The sequence below is a fragment of the Chelonia mydas genome, chromosome 8, assembly GCF_015237465.2.
Source record: "Chelonia mydas isolate rCheMyd1 chromosome 8, rCheMyd1.pri.v2, whole genome shotgun sequence".
In the NCBI taxonomy this organism is placed as follows: domain Eukaryota; kingdom Metazoa; phylum Chordata; order Testudines; family Cheloniidae; genus Chelonia; species Chelonia mydas.
Genome location: NC_057854.1, coordinates 85882670 through 85890259, shown reverse-complemented (window position 1 = coordinate 85890259; position 7590 = coordinate 85882670). Strand labels below are relative to the sequence as shown.

At 45.1% G+C, this 7590-nt stretch overlaps 1 protein-coding gene across 6 annotated transcripts in view; it reads left to right on the top strand.

Annotated features, from left to right (window-relative positions):
• Positions 1-244: 244 nt before the first annotated feature.
• Positions 245-7590, top strand: part of LRRC7 (leucine rich repeat containing 7) — a 358746-nt gene continuing 351400 nt past the window's right edge. For 4 of the 6 annotated variants that reach the window (XM_027825894.3, XM_043520845.1, XM_043520847.1 and 1 more), the window contains exon 1: positions 245-1364. The gene's annotated coding sequence lies outside the window, so the exon portion shown is untranslated. The remainder of the gene's footprint in view (positions 1365-7590) is intronic. The other 2 variants (XM_043520844.1, XM_043520846.1) reach the window with 1 other exon arrangement.

The following is a 7590-nucleotide window of genomic DNA, read 5'->3' as shown; positions in this document are numbered from 1 at the left end:
CGGCGGGCTGAGGCAGGGAGGTATCTGTGAGGAGGCGCTAGTGGGCGAGAAGCAGTTGTGTGTGTGTGGGGGATGATTTTTTTTGGGGGGGAAGCAGCATATGGGGAGGAGACAGCAGCGAGGAGTGGCGCTGGGAGGACGCAACAGGGCTGGGGGGGGGGGGGAGGCAGGGGATGGGATGGGCAGTGGCTGGAGTGCAGGATCCTGGCTGGGCTGAGGAGAGCGGGGTGGAAGAGGAGGACGCGCGCGTGCAAACACTCTTCTCCCAGCGCAGCCTCGCGCTAAAGGCGCGCGAAGAGGCGGGCGCAGCCTGCCCGTTAGAGCCGCGGCAGCCGCTCGAGCTCTGACGCGGATCTTGTGGGGGCGGGAGGGGCTGGCGGCGGCGGCAGCTGCTGAGCACTGGGGCTTCTCCCGTTGACTCAGCCCTGGCAGGAGGCTGCTGTCGCTGCCGCCCGTGCACCTCCTGCGCGGGAGAGCCGGCTCTGGGCTCTGCTCCTTCCAGCCAGCGCCTGCTGCTTTGCCCGCTTCTGCCGGGTCCCGTAGCCCGCCAGCCGGGGGAAGAGCGCCGCCGTACACGATTGTTCCCTACTGATGTGGTTTTGCTGCTCCCTCGGAACCGCCTGCCCAACGTCTGTCGCTGTCCGGCGGCGGCGGCCCCCGGCGGCTTTGCGAGAAGCGGGGGGACAGGTTGGCGAGCTTGGCGGGAGCCGCCACATGCATCTCCTCGTCTGCAGTGACTGCACCTGTGAGTGAATGAAGCTGCTGCACTGAGGAGGGCCGAGAAAGAGAAGCAGCGGCTCCGGGGGTCCTCAGCATCATCTTGCGGGTCTCCGCCTCCCCCCGCCTTAACCTCCCGCCCCTGCTCCATGCGGGAGCCGAAGAGGATCTCCCCGCATGCCCTTGTGGAGGCCCACTTCTGCACCCCCCCACTGACAGGTACTGTGGGCGGGGGCAGCCTGGCCCCTCTGTGTGCGTGTGTGTCTCCTCTCGCCTTCTCTTCCCAGGGATTTATTGGATGAAGATTTTTATTCTTTTTTTTTTTCTTGGTTGGTTGGTTGGTTGGTTGCTGGTCGGTCTGTGGGGTGGGAAAGGAGAGAGACTTCAGCTGACACGGTGCCTGTGCTACAGAGCTTCCCTCGCGTTACTCTCTGCCTCGTGGGGAAATATCCAGCTGTTCATCTGAAGGGCATTTACATCATGGTTTAGCGAGGGATCTCCCACGAAAAAACTCCCCCCTCCCCTTTTCTCTAGCTCCTTCCCTTCCCCTCCCCCCAAACTACGGACCCCAATACCTTAGGAATAACCATTCCAGCTGGTTATCTCCGGGCAGCGGAGACTGATGGACAGTTACTCCACTCTGCAATGTGAGTATGTGCCTGCTGCCTTTGAGGAAGGGGCAGCTGCTGTGCTGCTGCTCCCCTTGTAGAGGCGTGTGTGGGGGTGTACCAGCGAAATGCAAGCAGCAGCGCACAACGCTCCAGTCTCCTGCATGGGCAGCAGTGAACCTTGAGGGAGCAGCTCCTTGTGGCTTCGCTGCTCGCTGGATATGCTGCTGCCGGTGGCGGGGATGGTGGGATGGAAGGGAAGCAGTGTCCTTGGGTGTGATGGTATCGACCATATGAAATCGTGTTAGGAAAGCAGCTACTGCAAAGAAGGATGGCTGTGAATACCTCTGCTGTGCACCCCCAGTAACGCTTTACCCCTCTTCCCCAAAAACCCATGTTCAGAGAATAGGGAAAGAATGGAAGGGACGATCCTCCTCCCGAGTGAGGTTGCCGCTTGTGGGTTCAGATATGGAAAGGAAATGCTGGGAAGTCTCTTGCGACGTGGAGGGGGGGGGGGGGAGGTCAATCGGTAATGGAAGCTCTTCCCTGGTTGCAGTCACCACTGACACTTGTGGAGAGGAGGGAAATTTGCTGCCGCTCTCCATGCCTCTTTTCTTAAGATCCCGCTTGATCGTGACTGTGTGGGAGACAGGGAGATTCATTAAGCACATTCTTGTTTGGAGAAGGAAAAGGAGTGTGTCTGTATACATACATACATACATATAAATTTCAAGGCATAAAAGGTCCATTTTCAGTGATTCCAAACTGCCTTTGTGTTCCATGTCTGGAAGCTGATGAGCTCCCTGTTCTGAAATTTCACTGCTGCTTCCTTCTGTTTCCACTTCTAGACAGAGGAAAGGGCGTTTATTTTAGTACTACACCAGAAGAATAGGGTGGGAGGGAGTGAAAGGCAAAAATGATGGCACAGTAAGATGGGTATTTTTTAATAAGGAATTTGCCTTACAGTAGTGATGACATATGTGATGTCAGGAACCTCAAGGAGTCTGAAGTGCTATTTCAAAGAGAGCCCTTTTTTGTAGTTGGTGTGTTGTGGTGTTGTTTTTTTTTAATATAAAGTTGTTTACCACATTGTTTCATTGCGACTAAATCAAAATATTGGAAATCTTTATTACCTAACTTGCGTCTCACTTCATCCCACCAATTAAATCATTTTCTGAATCTAGAGCACCATGATTCTTGATTCAGGCAAGTCTTCTTTAGGAACATCAGTAAAGTGATTGATATATAATCCAACTTCACTTCTTGATTCCTTCCTAATCATCATTCCAACGTAATGCCCACAGTGTGCTTGGGGTTGTTCAAGATTTAGATAAAGATATTGGGGGGAAAAGGGCTGATCTAGGGTTAACTTACATCCGTGTAACTTCACTGTCAGTTACACTGGGGAATGCATTTGGCTCAGTGAATACTGTAACATCAGGGATGAATTTGGCCCATGAGTTACTCTTAACATACACCTGTGTAAATAAGATCAGAATAAATCCCTCAGGGGCTTATAAGATCTCTGTAGGCCATAACAATTGGTTCAGTATTTCTAGTGTTCTTACTAAGGAATGGACGGTAAAGGGCTATCTAAGCCAACTTTCTGGACACAGTTAAATGCATTACTGAGTTAGTATTAAAATGAAAGTAAAACACTTGATACCTCAGTCAGGGAAGACAATTGGAGTTATTTTGTTTCTGACCAAGCCTATGAATAGACAGTGTACGTATCCTTTTCTCCCCCAGGATGCATTTAAAAAGGATAAGTTTATAGAGTAAAATGTATTTTTGCGGAGATGGTGTATTTTCATTGTCACCACCTCTTGACCCTCTGAAATAAGATATTAAGCTTAGCAATCCTCCTGGAAAGGTCTGTACCCTTTCCAATCTTCATATTTTAACTCCTGCTCAACCTCTAATGATTAGAAACAAATAGTGATGCAGTCATTTTGAAATACTAATATTGCCATCTTTCCAGAAAGATAGGCTTAATTTATTCCCTGTATGGCTTGACTTCCCTTACCTCTATTCTAAAGCAATGGTACTTTTAAACAGTAACCAGTTTGGGGATGCTTGATGTGTTAGGGATATAAGTTCACTGAAACAGTTGGTTTCTTGTAACTCCAGGAGGTTGAGAAGAAGTATGCACCAGGTCCTAGTCCTATTGAAATCAGTAGCAAAACTCCACTGATTTCAGTGGGAGCAGGATAGGGGGCCTACATGTTGGTTCAGTGGGCCTGGTTCTTCTCCCTCTAATACTGGCATAACACCATTGGCTTCAATGGGGCCGGGGGGGGGGGGGGGGATTCCTATTTTACCCTGGGGCAAGTGAAAGCAGAATCAGGCTTTTGTTGTATTTTATGGTTGGGTTGGGTATTTTTTTCTGTGAGGCAGGGCTAGTGAAAGGTTATAACAACAGTGAAAGTATTATTAAAAGTTCCCTGAGGTTAGGGAGATAAGTGGTATTTTTATCTTGGGAATTTTAACATGCCTGTTCCCATGGCAAAATGCTTAATTCTCTTATCCCATAACTTTCATCTTAAAAGCTTTATTCCTATTTTTATTTATCCCAGTTTTATTCCTATTTTGATCTGAGCTGTTCTGGATAGTTTTAATGTGCAGAAGATTTTAATATGAACTATAAAAATTGCATTTTAATGTTAGTGCTACATGATAAGACAAGGAAAGTAACTTGCAATGGCTAGCTATGTGAGTGTTGGTTTTATGCATCTATTCATCTGGAATTCAACAAGACATGTATACTTACCATGGCAACCCCTACATCAAATGTTACTGAAGATATACTGTTTCAGAAATAGCAGCACCTTCTTAAAGAAATACAAACAATAACCTACCAAATTAACTTCAGTACGTATATCAATAAATAAGGGAATAAAGTGTCTTGATCTGTTTTCTCAAATTTTAAGCTTAATTTTCTTTATAAATAAATTTTGGTTTCACTCTATTTTTTTATTTTCTTTTGATGAAAAGGAAAGGGAAAGTAGGGGAATTTTTAGGGCTGTCAAGCGATTAAAAAAATTAATCACACGATTAATCGCACTGTTAAACAATAAATACCATTTATTTAAATATTTTTTGATGTTTTCTGCATTTTCAAATGTATTGATTTCAGTTACAACACAGAATACAAAGTGCTCACTTTATATTTATTTTTGATTACAAGTATTTGCACTGTAAAAAAATAAAAGAAATAGTATTTTTCAATTCACCTAATACAAGTACTGTAGTGCAATCTCTTTATCATGAAAATGCAACTTACAAATGTAGAATTATGAACAAAAAAAGTGCATTCAAAAATAAAACAATATAAAATTTTAGAGCCTGCAAGTCCACTCAGTCCTACTTCTTGTTCAGCCAATCATTCAAACAAACAAGTTTATTTACATTTGCAGGAGATAATACTGCTTGCTTCTTGTTTACAATGTCACCTGAAAGTGAGAACAGGCGTTCTCATGGCACTGTTGTAGCTGGCGTCAGAATATATTTATGTGCCAGATGCGCTAAGGATTCACATGTCCCTTCATGCTTCAGCCACCATTCCAGGGGACATGCGTCCATACTGATGATGGGTTCTGCTCGATAACAATCCAAAGCAGTGTGGACCGACGCATGTTTGTTTTCATTATCTGAGTCAGATGCCACCAACAGAAGGGTGATTTTCTTTTTTGGTGGTTCGGGTTCTGTAGTTTCTGCATCAGAGTGTTAGTCTTTTAAGACTTCTGAAAGCATGCTCCGCATCTTGTCCCTCTCAGATTTTGGAAGGCACTTCAGATTCTTAAACCTTGGGTCGAGTGCTGTATCTATCCTTAGAAATCTCACATTAGTACCTTCTTCGCGTTTTGTGAAATCTGCAGTGAAAGTGTTCTTAAAATGAACAACATATGGTGGGTCATCATCTGAGACAGCTATAGCATGAAATGTGTGGCAGAATGCAGGTAAAACAGAGCAGGGAACATACAGTTCTCCCCCAAGGAGTTCAGCCACCAATCTAATTAACGCCTTTTTTCTTTAACAAGTGTCATCAGCATGGAAGCATGCCCTCTGGAATGGTGGCCGAAGCATGAAGGGACATACAAATGTTTGGCATATCTGGTACATAAATATCTTGCAATGCCGGCTACAAAAGTGCCATGCCAACATCTGTTCTCACTTTCTGGTGACATTGTAAATAAAAAGAGGGCAGCATTATCTCCTGTAAATGTAAACAAACTTGTTTGTCTTAGCAATTGGCTGAACAAAAAGCAGGACTGAATGGACTTGTAGGCTCTGAAGGTTTACATTGTTTTGTTTTTTTGAGTGAAGTTATATCTAGATTTGTCAGTTGCACTTTCACAACAAAGAGATTGCACTACAGTACTTGTGTGGGGTGAATTGAAAAATACTATTTCTTTTGTTTATCATTTTTACAGTGCAAATATTTGTAATAAAAATAAACACTTTGATTTCAATTACAACACAGAATACAACATATATGAAAAGTAGAAAAACATTCAAAATATTTATTATATTTCAATTGGTATTCTATTGTTTAACAGTGTGATTAAAACTACGATTAATCGTGATTAATTTTTTTGTTAATTGTGTGAGTTAACTGCGATTAATTGACAGCCCTAGTAATTTTCTTTCATGTGATTCCAACAAAAGGAAGCTACTTTGTTTTCAAACATATCCTGTATTTTAAGATCTGAATGAATTTAAGTTGATGACCATGTAATCAAGAATTTTGATATGCACAAAGAAGGTTCATTTTCAAATTGTAATAATTACAGGAAATTTTCTTTTAGAGCCATTTGAGTTTTCACCCTTTGCCAACACTTGGCATATAATACTTTGGGTTTTTGTTTTATTTTTAAACTGTGCAAACTGTGCAAACTCTCAGGTGTGTGCAACATCTTGGATGGTTTGTGTGTGTCCCTGCCCTGATGCAACCCACCCTACATGCCACAGCAGAGTAAACTTCACTGAGCAGGACTCCATCCCACACAGAAGATGTGCATCCTCTGTGTGGCTTCTTCATATCTGGTAACCGTACTACACTGATGCCATTCTCTGTGGCAGAATTTGGCCTTTAGTTCAGAAGGTAGTGTGGAAGCTATTGCCAAGTTACTTACCAGTAGTTTCTGCTGAGATTACTACAGTCTTCCATTGTGCTTAGAAAAAGGCTAGCTTTTTCTAAGAAAAAGGATAGAGGAGACCTGCTGCCCGCCTCCCCCCCAAGGGGCGCACAGAGACGTGCCAGCAGCAGGCCTAAGGCAGCTCCCTGCCTGCTCTGCCTCCCTCCGCTCCCCTTTGCTCCCGGAAGCAGCCGGGATGTCCCCATGGCCCCTTGGTGTGTGTCCGTGTCCATGCACTTCCTCCGCCCCGAGCACCAACTCCACAGCTCCCATTGGCTGAGAACTGCGGCTGATGGGAGCTGCGGGGGCAGCGCCTGCGGGCAGCAGTGCATGGAGACCCCCTTGTTTCCCCCTACCTAGGAGCCGCTGCTGGAAGAGTGTGTGTGCCGGTCACTTTGGGAGCCATGCCGCCTGAGGTATGCACCGCCCCCAAACCCCCTGCCTCAGCCCAGAGCCTGCACCATGCACCCGAACTTCCTCCCACAGCTTGCACCCCAAACTCCTGTCCCAATCAAGATACCTCACTTTATTTTCATTTACTTCCCATTACTTATAGGAGGAGGATGAAGGAAAAAAAGAGTTAAAAATGGGGGGGAGATAAGAGAGAATGTTCTTTTTCTTGGCTGGGTCACAAGGGGGGGCCACAAAAATGAAGCTGCGTACAGGGCCCCACTAACTCTAAATCTGCCACTGCTCCAGTGCTGTCTTTTTCCCAAGGTTTCATATCAGAAGATATGGTGTGGAGTGCAAATAGATCATTCTTGCCTACACTGCTGCAGCTGTATAATTTGGGTGGTTTTTTTTAAAGTGTATTTTAAATACAAATTCACAAACTTGGAAATTCAAAGGCAAGTCTGACATAAGACATTTTGCCCAGTTACACTGATGTAAATTCTGAGTAACCTCCATTAACTTCGTAGCAATTACTCTGAATTTACAGCTGTGTAACTGAGTAGAATGTGGCCTCCTGACTTCAACTCATGGAGTTGAGGCACAAGTCAAAGGCAGAGCATAAGTCCCTGGAAAAATAATGGAGCAGGTCCTCAACGAAACAATTTTGCAGCACTTGGAGGAGAGGAAGGTGATCAGGAACAGTCAACGTGGATTCACCAGGGCAAGTCATGCCT